We start from the raw sequence: 15,004 nt of genomic DNA, 5'->3' as shown, positions 1-15,004 counted from the left end.
AAAATGGTTCAAAAGGCTCTGAGCACTATGAGACTTAACATCTCAGGTCATCAGTCCCCTAGAACTTAGAACTACTTAAACCTAACTAACCTAAGGACATCACACACATCCATGCCCGAGGCAGGATTCGTACCTGCGACCGTAGGGGTCGCGCGACTCCAGACTGAAGCGCCTAGAACCGCTCGGCCATAGCGGCCGGCTTCACGGTTGACATGTGGCTTGTGCTCCGATCAATAACGGCTGTCAATTAAGTTCAAAATACCGTCATGAGTGAAGTTAGATAAGTCAGTCCACATCACGTAATTTATAAACTGTTCGTTATCTTACACTTGGTGCAAAAGCCATTCACAAAACAGTACTCGCCGCCGGCGTTAACATGTAACGATATGGATGCAGTTCTTGGCTGAGGTGGTTAGTGGCCGGTTTCGAGACTCCCGTCCTCTGTTTGCCGAGCACGTCTAGTCTTTGGTCGACCTCTGTCCATTGCCCGTGGACAAAGATTAGCTGTTACTCGAAGGCGTTGCTCCAGGCGACAAAAAACACTGTTATCGGGATGAGGGTGCCGTGCAGCATAACACACGAGCAACGGCAGCATCTTACTTAACAGATGCATCCAGTACCAGAAGCCTAGCGACCTATTCATCGTTTGTTTACTCCATCGGAATGAGGCCATACATGAACTCGACAGGACCAGTTATGGTTGTGCACAGAGCGGTAAGTGGACACACGTATGCAGTTTAATGGATCCAACAGTTACGTGATAGGCTATTGTCACCTGACAAAGTGATGTCCTGTTTATAAACGACGACAGCTGGGGAACGGACGTCTACAAAATAAAAAAGGAACTTAATTCGAACCGTAAGTCCATGTTGGAGTGTGACGTCTCTTGTAACGTCGCTGTCGTTCGTTATTCGTTATATACAAAGGATATTGCATATACTTTTATTTTTAATTTATCAGCATGATTCTTTCTCTCAGGGATACTGTCTTCTCTTATCACTTTTACTTAGGTGCAATAAGTAAATATGAAACGGGTTCTTGAAGGGCCTCAGTTATTCATGTACCAACTTTAGATTTTGTACGTGATGACTAAAATATAGTTGCCGTTAACTGAACTGAATGTAATTTTGTTAATTTCTATTCATTGATTGCAAAGCAAGGCTTGAGAGAAATTCGATTGTTGCCGTGGAGCGGCCAAGATAAAACTTACTGAACTCATGGAATCTGAATAATTTACGTTAAAGTTCATGTTTTTAAACTAATTATCTGTTGCAATTTAAAAAGGTTCTAATAACGAAATCTCTCGCATTTACATTTACTGTTAACACTGAAAAATAAATTAATACTTCGGCGCGTAATGGTCGACCAGAGGCTGCATACAAAGATGAGCTTCTCGCAGGGCAAATTACTGAAAAATGTTTATTAAAAATAATTAGCCACTGCGAGGATCTGAAGTGACAACTATTACAAAGAAATTCATTTTCTAATAATATAACAAGTTTATTTTAGCAATAAATACAAATAAATTACTTAAAATATGTGTAGCCGCTCAATGGCTGCCTTCCGCATAGCGAAACAAAACAGTGTGTCTACCACAAAATACGTCCTTCCTCCTCGGCCGTACAATCGCGTCTCTTTTAACCCTTTTTTATTTTCATAGACATTAAATGAAGATGCTATCACTGCATATCAGTTGTTTCAAGAACATTAACTATATCTTTTACACTAATTATATTCATAAAACACGGTAACTACGATTTACAACCGCTAAAAGTGTCAATATTTATGTGACGTACCGTCACATGAGGCTGGTTTGAAGTCCCAGCAATCTACAGAGTGAGCTACGGCGTCTGGTACGGTAGTGTGGGGTGATACGCGTTCCTCTGTACATTCCGATGCGCCGCACGGTGTGACGCTGTTGCCAGCTTCTCGTTTTCGTACACGTGTTTTCAAAACGCACCCGATCTAACTTAGCTAGATAAGCTTTCGTCTTGAATCTGGATGACGAATCGCATTCCAACCTCTTAAGAGCGGTATACGGTTCAAATGTCGTTCTGCAGTTCTGGACAGAACCGACACAAGGTTTACATAACAATTATTCTAAAATGATAACACTGTTTTTCTTCTTAGTTACAGCTTCAGATACTAAATGCAAGGTGAGCTGTGTGCGGCTCGCGTTGATGCCGTTGGTAGGTTGGCATCGTGTAATAGGGATAGTGGTATCTCGTTTTCTTCTTCTGTTTACTGGTGCCAATAAGTCTGCTAGCGTTGTCTGCCCGGGAGTGGCAGCAGCAGCAACGTTTATCGATGTCTAGTACCCGTACTCTCTTTGGAAGGACGTGAAGTGTTCTCCGGGTCGGGTGTGTCAGTATTTTGGTTGGGACGGAGCAGCAGATAGGTCCGGCAGCGCGAGATGCCGGGACCGCTGGTTGCACGTAGGCATTGCCAGATCGAGAGGCTGTAGTTGCGAGGTCCACAACCTCGTTGTCCACCAGACCCAGGACGATGAGTAAAAATTAACCCAGTAGTGAAACCTCCACTATTTGGTGATCACGCTGTTTGTTCGTGCGTTGCTGCTCGAGGGTCGCCGTAAGACGAACAGCAGCAAATGGAACGTGTCGAGTTGGCAGAATCTATTAGCTGTCTTCTACTACCTGTTATTAGTTTTTGAATTTTGTGGTATTAGTTTTTGAATTGCAACCAGCGGTATTTTACTGCTTAGTGGCCGCTAAAGCCCCACTTACCTGGCCTGGAGGTTATCGTATTTTTGTGGCTTTGTAATTTCCCTCGTCTTGCAGATGCCGTCCGGCATGACGTGTAGTTCGACAGCCTCCTTGATTGTGGTGTGGATTGTGGTTTCTTTTGTCTGCATTGGTTGTAGTGGTTCTGTTGTGGTTGGCAGGAGAGCCAACACCGTATTGCTAAAGGAGGCCGAAATGCACGCGTTTTAGCTCACGCAGGCTGGCGTGATGTCTGGAATATGACAAGGGAATTAGAACTGAGAAAACCGGACGTAGCTGGTGGAATACTTAACTTTAATCCATTAATGGAGAACGTCGCTCTTTATGGTGCATGATTCACAATATCATTAGTACGGATACTGGCGCCTTGCTAGGTCGTAGCAAATAACGTAGCTGAAGGCTATGCTAACTATCGTCTCGGCAAATGAGAGCGTAGAAGTCAGTGAACCATCGCTAGCAAAGTACAACAGGGGCGAGTGCTAGGAAGTCTCTCTAGATCTGCCGTGTGGCGGTGCTCGGTCTGCAATCACTGATAGTGGCGACACGCGGGTCCGACGTATACTACCGGACCGCGGCCGATTTAAAGGCTACCACCTAGCAAGTGTGGTGTCTGGCGGTGACACCACAGTTTCCTTCTTCCTTCCTGGTTGCACTTCACCAAATAATAACACAAAATTCAAAAACTAATAACAGGCAGTAGAAGACGGCTAATAGATTCTGCCAACTCGACACGTTCCATTTGCTGCTGTTCATCTGGATTCTGAGGACGCAGTGTTATCTGTCACTTCGCCCTCGCTTGAGTTATTCCGTTGTTGTACTGGTTATCACACGTTAGGAGGTAAGAGGATTGATCGGCGTTTAAACTGTCCCTAGTTTGAGTGGACATCCTGTTAGGTGAGCATTACTCTTGGCTGCCTGCCTCACTGCGAACGCAGCTGTAGGGACTTTTCTCAGGTCGATCCTTGGAGCATTATCTGTGGATCACTCCATTTCTTTAATTTGGTCTGACTGTGTCAACTGCTTAAAAATAATACTTGTTTAAATTATCCCTATTGCTCGTGGGCTTCAGCTGACAAATAATTTGAATTCTTTCTTAATAAGCTTTCAGCTGTCAGTGTAGCTTGCGTTACAGTCAATTTTTTTTAAGTGATTGTTTTCAAAAAATTGTTTGTATAAATAAAGTGTACGTGCTTACTGTGCAACCAATGGTAACTTATTAGGCCCCGTATACACCTTTTCCTCCTTTACCAAAGTCCCACAACTCACAACGGAATTTCTATTGCTAAGGTCAAGAATGACATGTTCTCAGAAAAGGATTATCACTGGCAGCTTGTAGCTTATAATATTGGTTGCCCCAATTTCCTTGTTGTCAAGCGGTCAGTATCTACAATCACTATGGGAACCATCAGCCATACAGAAATTTTAATAGTTTTGTGCTTCTATAAGAAGGGACAAATAAAAGTTGCCCGGACAAGTGAATACGACTGGACATGGGTGTATGCATATTTTCACACAAACGTACCTCCAACAGGGTGGAGGAACTGCCCATACAGCCGGCTGAACCTTCGGGCACATTTATACAGTCTTCACGCATGACAGAGCTGTTAGCAGAGGTCAGTCTGGTCGCACCCCTAACTGAGACATTTTTTTTTTTTTTACTATTTTTATGTTAGAGATATCACGGAAGAGCGTCGGTGAACGTCAGTTATTAAAACAACTGTATCTGTAGCCCATTGCGACTGTGACTGCATATAAGGTTTTCTTTCCTCTTTATAGTCCACAGACGTCACAGAGATGGGGACCAACCGTTACAAAATACAATGGCTTTCACGGCAGGTGTTTGCTTCTGTTAAAACTTACGAGCTGAGCACCGTGTTGTTCGATGTTTAAAATATTTACTAACGATTCGTTCCCATCTGCAGCAGACAACTTCAGAGATAAAACTGGCTACCGCCACCATCTTAGGAAACAGCTTTAAACGTAGGTCACGGCCAGGAACGCTGAGAGCCCTCTCTGGGCTCGGGTCAGGATGAGTCACTGGGCCCCATCTACAAATACAGCAATCCAGATGTATTGTTATTTTAAAGAACGTTTGACATGATTAAACACAGCAGAATTCAGATACCGTAATATTGCAAATACACAAACAATACTCACTGGAATTAAATATAGAGTAAACATAATTTCTAATTAAACAGTAAAGATATGCTAACAAATGCAATTTATACTATGGTACTTTACGCTGCATGGGATATCATCGGTGGAATTCGAGTAAACTAAAAGTTCTTTTTAGTGCAAGAAATTAAATCAGAGCTCGCGGTAGTACACAAACGTGTATTGTCGATACATCATTAATAACGCTAAGTTAGGTTGCATGTTGGATGCTGTATCACTACAGAACCTATAAACATCCGAGGAAATTATACGGACAGTGACAGCCATTGCATCGTAATCAGGAAGCAGGCGCACCTCAAAAAGTTTATCAGAACAACAGTTCGTAATTTTCTGGTGTATAGAGGACATCAATGTAAACATTATCAGTAATACAGTGTCTGCAAATGTTCCGTTTTCTGCACAAAATCCAGCGCTCATCCCTCGGATTTTACATACTCTCATTTTAGCTTTTACCGTGAAAACAATGAACTACTGAATTTAGTTTGTTATTGTAAGTCACAAAATTTTTCTGTGAAATTTGTTTATTTAATTTCTAAGACAGTGCTGAAAGAGAAGCTTCCAGATTACAGAATTTACTGTGAAAGTTAAATTTAACTTTCCTGCCTACAACAGGTAATTTTTTCGAGCACATTTTTGCATTCATTTTTCTGATTTACACATACTGTTTTCAGGATTAGCATAGACCGCCGGAGCTAAAAATTTAAATAACATAGTTCGAAATTTCATTATACTGAATTATAATAATTCCTTAGAAACAAAACAGCTTGCAGCACACTCGCGTGATGTACTATTGCTAAGCTCGGTGTCTGAATTTCATACTCGCAAAGGTATCAAGTCCTTCCAGCGCTTTTATTGCACTACACAGTTTCCTACATCGCATTATAAGTTCAAAGCGAAGTATCTCTGCATAACGGTTTATTAAGAAAAATGTTCAATTCATACCCTCCATTATGTTAGAAAACTAGGAATAGTTTTTATGATACACCTTGATTAATGTTCTGTTACAATTAAAATCGTTTCGAATATAGTAAAACAAAAAGTAGTCGTAAACCGTGTCCTCAGTTTCCTCCTGTGGATTTGAAAGAAAAAACACACCAGTCAGATGCATCATGAATGAATGTGCAAAGGTTAAATGTTACATAGAAAAATACTGCCAGTGCCACGAGGTTTTCATGGAATAGGAGAGTGAAAGAATAATCTCACAGACTTATATCCGGCACCTGTAGAACACAATCCACGCACGTTCGCTTTCAACATTCTGGCGGATACACCGGTTATTAATGTACCAGCATTTCACATTTGCAATGGCTTATCTATCTCTTACATCAACCCGTGATCTTCCAAAGTTAATCACTTACATCTGTTACCTCATTCAATATTGATCACTTAAATCTGCTACCTAGACAACTGTATCCTAAAAATTTCATTATTCTACTCTAATTACTTTTTGGCTTTTGCTATTTTTTCCGCCAGTGTATTTCGACTCATCAGTGTACACATACGTTAAAAGTGACAGATGCCGGTGCTACGTTTATAGTCGGCAATGCAATGTCTGAAGTCAAGGGAAAAGCGCGTCACTTCACCAGGTCAATTCCCTGTATGAAGCAGTGCGGCGCTTAAGCCAGCATTACGGGAAGTGACTGTTTACTTTTAGTACCACCGAGAGTTGTGAGAAGAACGGGATAGCAAACGACGTGCAAAAATTAAAAAAGAAAACACGACAGGAAAGCCTTATTACCAGTCATCTCGTTTCGTCGGGTGTCGCTCAATGCGGATGTAGCCAGGGGCGGAGGCACTGTGCTTCGCCAGCTGCCTCATTTTCAGGGCGTACTCATGACAACACAAACACAACTTTCCCTATGTAGGCCAGCCACGCCAAGTGCGTATGTTTGGAATGGTAACGGTATGTTTGGAGGTGTTGTATGCGTAGGAGGAGACTCTAAACTGTTACACTCAGTATTCCAGTTTTATTTGCCTCAGAGTTGGCCTAAACATAGTGCACTCCAGGGTAGCTTCGCCAGACACGAACTTGTCGGACATGGGTGTACAGGGGGGTGGACAAATACACAGAAACACCAAAATCACAACAATATCATACCTAAGCCGGCCGCTATAACCGAGCGGTTCTAGGGGCTTCAGTCTGGAACCACGCGACCGCTACGGTCGCAGGTTCGAATCCTGCCTCGGGCATGGATGTGTGTGTTGTCCTTAGTTAGGTTTAAGTAGTTCTCAGTGTAGGGGACTGATGACCTCAGATGTTAAGTCCCATAGTGCTCTGAGCCATTCGAACCATTTTGAGCCATACGTAATCCGGTGTAGGAAGACCGCTGGAATTCAAAACTGCTTCCAGTCGATTCGCAGAGCCTTTAGTGTTTTCAAGGGCATATTCCTGCAAAATAGTGGCAACTTCAATTACGATGATGGAAACAGATAGCTCTCACGCACTATTCTCTTCAAAGGCGACCAAAAGGCACAAGTAGGTTGAGATCTCGTGACTGATGACCACGTGGCATGAGACATTCCATCCTCAAATTCATAAAACCAATCGTCGACGATGGGAGCTGTGTAAACAGGGGCCGTGGCGTCTTGGAACACAGCACCAACATTGGGAAACAAACATCGTTGCATGAGGCGGAGCTGATCAACCAAAATGTTCATATGTAATGTGGCTTTGCAGAATAATCATGGGATCCACGGAATACCACAATATGGGTGCCTGAATATCATCACCGAATCACCCCCACTCCGCAAGTTCCACTCTTGGGACGTAAAACTCTGCCAGTAATTTGAAACAGCGTGCAACAAAACTCGGCCAACCAAATGTCTTTCTTCCATTGCTCCACAGCCCAGATTTTTATGACTTCGACACTACGTTGTTATGCTATGGACATTGCATCAGTGATTTGGGGTTTTGGAATTGCAGCTCGCTCTCCAATTCCCAGGTTATGGAGCTCCCTTCGTTTTGTTTGGTGCTGACAGGCTTAGTTAGTGCCAGATTCAGTTCGGCACTGATTTTCGCAGCTTCATCCTATTATTTTTCGTGACAATCCTCTTCAATAACCGTCAGTTATCTCTCAACACACAGTTTCGTCTGTGTTGTGACTCAGCGGGTGACAGTCTTCCGCTTTGCCTTTGACAACAATAAATCTACGATATAGTGGTTCTTGAGACACCAAACACTTCGGCTACCTTGGTTACAGGAGGACCCACCGAAAGGAACCAACAACTTCCCTACGTTCGACTGTACTAAGCTCAGATGTAATGCACAGACAACTACATAGAACACTTTTCTGATCACGACGCACTGAAGACATTGCACAGGTGTCGCTTGTGGTCAAATACGAGGCGCGTTTTTTAAGTACGTACCGTTTTGAAATTTAAAAAAGACGAGCTAAGATATATCAATATATATTTTTTTTTTACATGAAACCCTATACCTTAACCTAATGCTCTATATAATTTCCGTCAATATTGAGGCACTTGTCATAAAGTTGTGCCTTTTTTTTGAATACTCTCATGATGGAAGTCTGCCGCCTGACTTGTTAACCACTGTATCACCACTGTTTTGACTTCGTCATCGCCTTGAAGACGCTGACCGCCCAGGTGTTTCTTCAAGTGCAGGAACAGATGGCAGTCACTGGGGTCAAGATCGGGGCTGTACGGAGGATGATCTAGAGTTTCCCATTGAAAAGGTCTGTTAAGATCTTTGGTCTGATTCCCCATATGCGGACGGACATTGTCTTGCAGCAAAACGATGCCCTTGCTCAACTTCCATGGACTGTTGCTTTGATTCTGGTGTGACGTAGGCCACCCAAGTTTCATCGACCATAACAAACTTTGAGGTTCGCCGATGACATAGTAATTCTGTCAGAGACAGCAAAGGACTTGGAAGAGTAGTTGAATGGAATGGACGGTGTCTTGAAAGGAGGATATAAGATGAACATCAATAATAGCAAAATAAGGATAATGGAATGTAGTCAAATTAAATCGGGTGATGCTGAGGGTATTAGATTAGGAAATGAGACACTTAAAGTAGTAAAGGAGTTTTGCTATTTAGAGAGTAAAATAACTGATGATGGTCGAAGTAGAGAGGATATAAAATGTAGACTGGAAATGGCAAGGAAAGCGTTTCTGAAGAAGAGAAATTTGTTAACATCGAATATAGATTTATGTATCAGGAAATCGTTTCTGAAAGTATTTGTTTGCAGTGTAGCCATGAATGGAAGTGAAACATGGACGATAACTAGTTTGGACAAGAAGAGAATAGAAGCTTTCGAAATGTGGTGCTACAGAAGAATACTGAAGATAAGGTGGATAGAGCACGTAACTAATGAGGAGGTATTGATTAGGATTGGGGAGAAGAGAAGTTTGTGGCACAACTTGATTAGAAGAAGGGATCGGTTGGTAGGACATGTTTTGAGGCATCAAGGGATCACAAATTTAGCATTGGAGGGCAGCGTGGAGGGTAAAAATCGTAGAGGGAGACCGAGAGATGAGTACACTAAGCAGATTCAGAAGGATGTAGGTTGCAGTAGGTACTGGGAGATGAAGCAGCTTGCACAGGATAGAGTAGCATGGAGAGCTGCATCAAACCAGTCTCAGGACTGAAGACAACAACAACAACAACAACAATTTGGCTTAAGAAATCATCACCGACGTTGTCGTACCGCTCAAGGAAAGTCAACGCACACTCTAAATGTTTATTTTGTGCTCATCAGTCAACATTTTCCGTACCCACGTGCGCACAATTTTCGGTAATTTAAGTGCTCGGTCACAATGACATAAAAAACACTACGAGAAACATTATGGAAGTCACCCGCAAGGAGGAAATCGTAAAGCGTCTGTTCTCTCTCACCTTATTGTCCATTTCCTGCAGCAAACATTCATTAATGTCCGAAAGACGCCCACTCATCATGAACATTTGTGCGGCCATCTTTAAATGCTCTCACCCACTTTGCCGGCCGGAGTGCCCGTGCGGTTCTAGGCCCTACAGTCTGGAGCCGAGCGACCGCTACGGTCGCAGGTTCGAATCCTGCCTCGGACATGGATGTGTGTGATGTCCTTAGGTTAGTTAGGTTTAATTAGTTCTAAGTTCTAGGCGACTGATGACCTCAGAATTTAAGTCGCATGCTGCTCAGAACCATCTGAACCATTTTTTTCTCACCCCTTTCTTACCATTCCATCAGTCTTAATGTTTTCTCCGTAAACTGCACAGATCTCACGATGAATATCGATCGCTTTTAGGCCTTTAGCACTAAGAAATCTTATAAGAGCCCGTACTTCACAGACGGATCGACTCACGGTTATCGGAGGCATCTTAAACACTCAGTACACAATGTAAACAAGGAAGAATCAGACTGTAGTGGCGTTAGTGCGTAGATTAAAGTACAGTTTCATGTAAAAATAAAATTACTGAGATATCTTAGCACGTCTTTTTTTAATTTCAAAACGGCACTTACTTAAAAAAACACGCCTCGTACAAAAGCGCATCCTCAAGTCTTGGCTAGAATCTTCATTTATGTTAAAACACGCATTTCTCGCGGTGTTTCCACATTTTTTCCCCACCGCCGTAAAAACTCTATTTGTCAAAGGTATAAATATGGCACAGTGTCGTGTATTACAAAACAAAAAACATCGAATTTTGCAATAAGTAAGAACATAAACTAACGTAGAAATTCTTAACGTAGAAAATACCGCCTCATGTACGATACGCATCAAGGATGTAATACCAGGGGAGAAATAGGAAGCGGAGGCAGACAAACAGGAGGAGCGCAAGAATGCTGTGACGATGATGAGTATGAGGAGTATCGATCCGTTGCGAGGAATGTCGTATTCAGTTCAATCGTCAGCTGATCTCTACACTCGTGACCATTTACCAAATCGCGCACTTAAAGAAGAGCTCTAAATGAAGAAGGCTTATTAATTATTGGATGATTTCCTAAGCCTGCGCGGCTTTACTAAACAATCTGTGCTCAAACAATCGGCGAAATCCGAAACCAATGAAAACAGAGGCAAGGATTTCATGGAAATCAATGTAAATCCAATTAATTTGTTCTAGACACTCCAAAATACTTTCAGCAACGCCCTTGATAAGAGGTAATTGTGGTTTTTAACACTGAAAACTACGAGAAAGTAAGAATAAGTGAACATAACAGACTACTGTAAATAATAAAGGAATCTTTAACGTGGCTTATGAAGGAGGGGAGAGAGGGGGGCGGGGGAGTTGCCCATAGTTGGCTTTTATTTCAGGAATTTCTGCGAGTGATGGGGATTCGAAAACTTGGATGCAGTGACACTATACGTATTATGGAGAACAAAGTTTTAAAACTATTTTGACTACAAGAAAGCCAGCATACTATTGTCATAGAAAATGAGTTACAATTAAATCACTTAATTTTTTCTGATTGTCTGCAGTAGTTGTGCAATACTATATAAACCATTTAGTTACTACTACTTTTCAGCACACTAAGCACTTGATTGAAAATCAACTGTAAATATAACTAGATATGGCTCCTTTTGAATATTTGGCTGAAAATGGTTCAAATGGTTCTGAGCACTATGGGACTTAACATCTGTGATCATCAGTCCCCTAGAACTTAGAACTACTTAAACCTAACCAACCTAAGGACATCACACACATCCATGCCCGAGGCAGGATTCGAACCTGCGACCGTAGCAGTCACGCGGTTCCGGACTGAGCGCCTTGAACCGCACGCCCACCGCGGCCGGCTTTTTGACTATTTCTTTCACTTGTGATTTTCTCAAAGTTTATAGTGAAAGGATAGGACCATGCTGACGATTAACGACTCGGATCAATGAAATGTCTCTTAGCAAGTTCATTCTTTGACTAAACACACTATCAGGTTCCAAAATGTTACTAAGACCTTGCTACAAAATACTATTATACGTTGTTTTGCGATGCATTGCTTGCGCGAAGTAGTGCTGATTATGGTATCCATTATTGGGAAGAGGCTGTTATTGATTAGCAAGCGGCTCGAAATTTGAGCTACATAGTATTCCTTATAACTTCCACTATCTTATTGCGTCCATATCCTGTACCGACCCACTTGCTCATCCACTTACAATTTGCCTGGCCGCATATTACAACAACATTTTCGAGTCAAAACACACTCGCATTTTCGCGCCAAAACATACGTCTGTTAACAACACAGATGCTTCGCAACTACGAGTATTTCCCTGCTTTCGCCTCTACGACGCGCCAAGGATGTTATTCTTACACGGAAGATATTCTCTGTGTTTTGTAACATAAAAACTTCCCTGACTACAAGGATTTAAGATAAATAATTCTAACTTATCAGCGTACGTTACATTCTCATAAACACTAATTACTTCACGATTCATTACTACGTATATATATTTACAAAAAAAATGGTTGAGCTTGAGAAATGAAGTAGCTAAAACATACGTGGGGCACTGGGTTGTAGTGTTACAACTGGCGTCAAAGACGCGAATGCACGACGAAAATAAGATAGCCTCTGAAATTCAGTCAAATCTAAAGGCCGTAAATTCAACTAAACACCTGGGAATTACAATCACGAAGAACTTAAATTGGAAAGAACGCACAGAAAACGTTATGGGGAAGGTAAACCAAAGACTACATCTTACTGGCAGAACAATTACAAGATGTAACAGATCTACTAAAGGGACTACCTACACGACGCTTGTCCGTCTTCTTTCGGGAGTACTGCTGCGTGATCTGCAACATTCACCAGACAGGATTAACGGAGAACATAGGGAAAGTTCAGAGAAGAGCAGCATGTTTTGTATTATCGCGGAATAGGGAGAAAGTGTCACTGATATGATACAGGATTTGAGGTGGACATCATTGAAACAAAGACCTATTTCGTTGCGGCAGGATCTTCTCACCAAATTTCAATCACCAACTTTCTACTATGAATGCAAAATAGAGAGAGAAACGATCATCGTTATAAAATGAGGGAAATCAAAGCTACCACGCGAAGATACAAGTGTTCGTTCTTTCCGCCCGCTGTTCGAGTTTGGAATAATAGAGAATTGTTATGAAGGTGATTCGATTAACCCTCTGCCAGGCAAGTAAGTATGACTTGCAGAGTATCCATGTAGATGTACAGGGCGCCCGAAAAGTATTTCCCTGATTACATAAATTGGTAACTCCGGCTAGAAGTAAGATACAAATATGAAACTTGTGTCGAATTGTTCACAACTATCAAAGTTGTTTTTCTGTGTTATGTTCGCAGTACGTAAATAGTGGATGAGGTGCAGTGCCCAAAAAGACATGTTAACCAATCAGGAGAAGGCACAGTGTGTCCTGTAGTACCATGAGACACGATCACCAATCACAGTGCAGAGACACTTCCAGACAACATTTGGAAGGAATCCACCTGATGTCAAGAACATTAAAGCCTGGTATGAGAAGTTCAAGAACGCAGGATCGGCTGCTGACCTTCCGAGGTCTGGTCGACCAAGAACCTCAGCAGACAGGGTGGAAGCTGTGAGGCAGTCTTTTCTGCGAAGTCCGAAGGAATCGGTGCGCAGGGCCTCACGTGAATTACACATGCCAAAAAGCTCTCTCCATGACATTTTACACGAACGTTTATTGTTTCGTGCATACATAGTGCAAATCGTTCAGGCCCTGTTGCCCAATAACAGTACACGTCGATATGACTTTGCGGTCGAAATGCTATCACGTATTGACGACGATGATGGTTTTCTCAGGCGAATTGCCTTTTCCGACAAACCGACATTTTTTTGAGTAGTGAATCGTCATAACGTTCGCATTTGGGGTTCACAACCCCTGGCGAGGTCATGGAGTGCACCAGAGGCAGTCCATAGGCGACTGTTTGGAGCGCTATTGCACAATCGAATTATCGGGGCATTCTTCTTCGCTGAGGCTACCATCACATCCGCAGTGTATCTGGACATGTTGCAACTGTATGCTGTTCCCCAGCTGCTTCAGTCTCACCCCGATGTCTTGTTTCAACAAAACGGTACACCGCCTCATTGGGGTTTGGACGTCCGTGCCTATCTCGATATGACCTTTCCTGGGCGATGGATTGGTCGTGATGGGCCAACGGGTTGGCCTCCACGCTCACCTGACATAACTCCATCAGACTTCTTTTTATGGGGTTATGTCAAGGACGAGGTCTACCGAACACGTGTACCAGATCTTGAAACCCTGCGGCAACGGATAACCACAGTCGTTGAGTCGATCCCTCCAGTGATGTTGGCTAATGTGTGGACGGAAATTGAATATCGCCTAGATGTGCTACGTGCTACCAAGGGTGCTCATGTGGACGTTTACTGATGTGTGAAAAAAAACTTTGATAGTTTGTAAACAATTAAACACCAGTTTCATATTTGTATCTTACTTCTAGCCTGAGTTATCAATTTATGTAATCAGGGAAAGACTTTTCGGACACCCTGCATAAATTTGTCATTCGTACTATGCTATTCGTATTCGATAGGGCAGCTTTTCAAATCTCCGTAACGTCATCCAGATTTATGTTTTCCCTTGTTTGCTTAAATACATTACGGCAAATGTCGGATGGTTCCTTTGAAAAGTTCTTGGCCAATATTTTATTTCCCGTATTCCCCTCCCCCCCCCCCCCCCTCGTGCTCCGACTCTAGTGACCTTATCATCGACAACATGTTAAACCCCATCTTGTGTACCACCTCGTTGATGGTGGAATACATCTTCAAAAGTTATCTAAAGGCTGTGGAGACGTCCCTCATCACACTACTGATATTGTCGGATTCGTCCTAGGAGCTATGAATATGTACACAAGCAGACACGCAACGGGGACCGCGGAAACTTCGTTGCTCGGCCCACCTGCCAGCAGTAATAAGTGTGACGTGTTGGGAGGGGAGATGACTGAAGAATGAGCATTCTGACCGCAGGGCGCCCCAGTTATTCCGCCAGCAGGGGATTAAACAGGGATTTGGGCACGGGGCATGTGTTCCCTGAGGGCTCTCCGAGCCGCCTTCTCTCCGCTTCTTGAGCATCTGCCGAGATCGATAAAGCCTGCCCGCTGCCGCACGCCGCCTTCGCTACACATCCCCGGCCCAGAAGCCTGCCCCGCATATAAAAA

The 15,004-nt window shown here is 42.8% G+C and overlaps 1 protein-coding gene across 3 annotated transcripts in view; it reads right to left on the bottom strand.

Moving 5' to 3' along the window:
* Nucleotides 1-15,004, bottom strand: part of LOC126336125 (protein-tyrosine sulfotransferase-like) — an 859,377-nt gene that overhangs the window by 643,133 nt on the left and 201,240 nt on the right. The gene's annotated exons all lie outside the window — the stretch shown is intronic.

This window comes from Schistocerca gregaria, chromosome 1, assembly GCF_023897955.1.
Source record: "Schistocerca gregaria isolate iqSchGreg1 chromosome 1, iqSchGreg1.2, whole genome shotgun sequence".
Classification (NCBI taxonomy): domain Eukaryota; kingdom Metazoa; phylum Arthropoda; class Insecta; order Orthoptera; family Acrididae; genus Schistocerca; species Schistocerca gregaria.
This window is presented reverse-complemented; position numbering and strand designations above follow the sequence as displayed.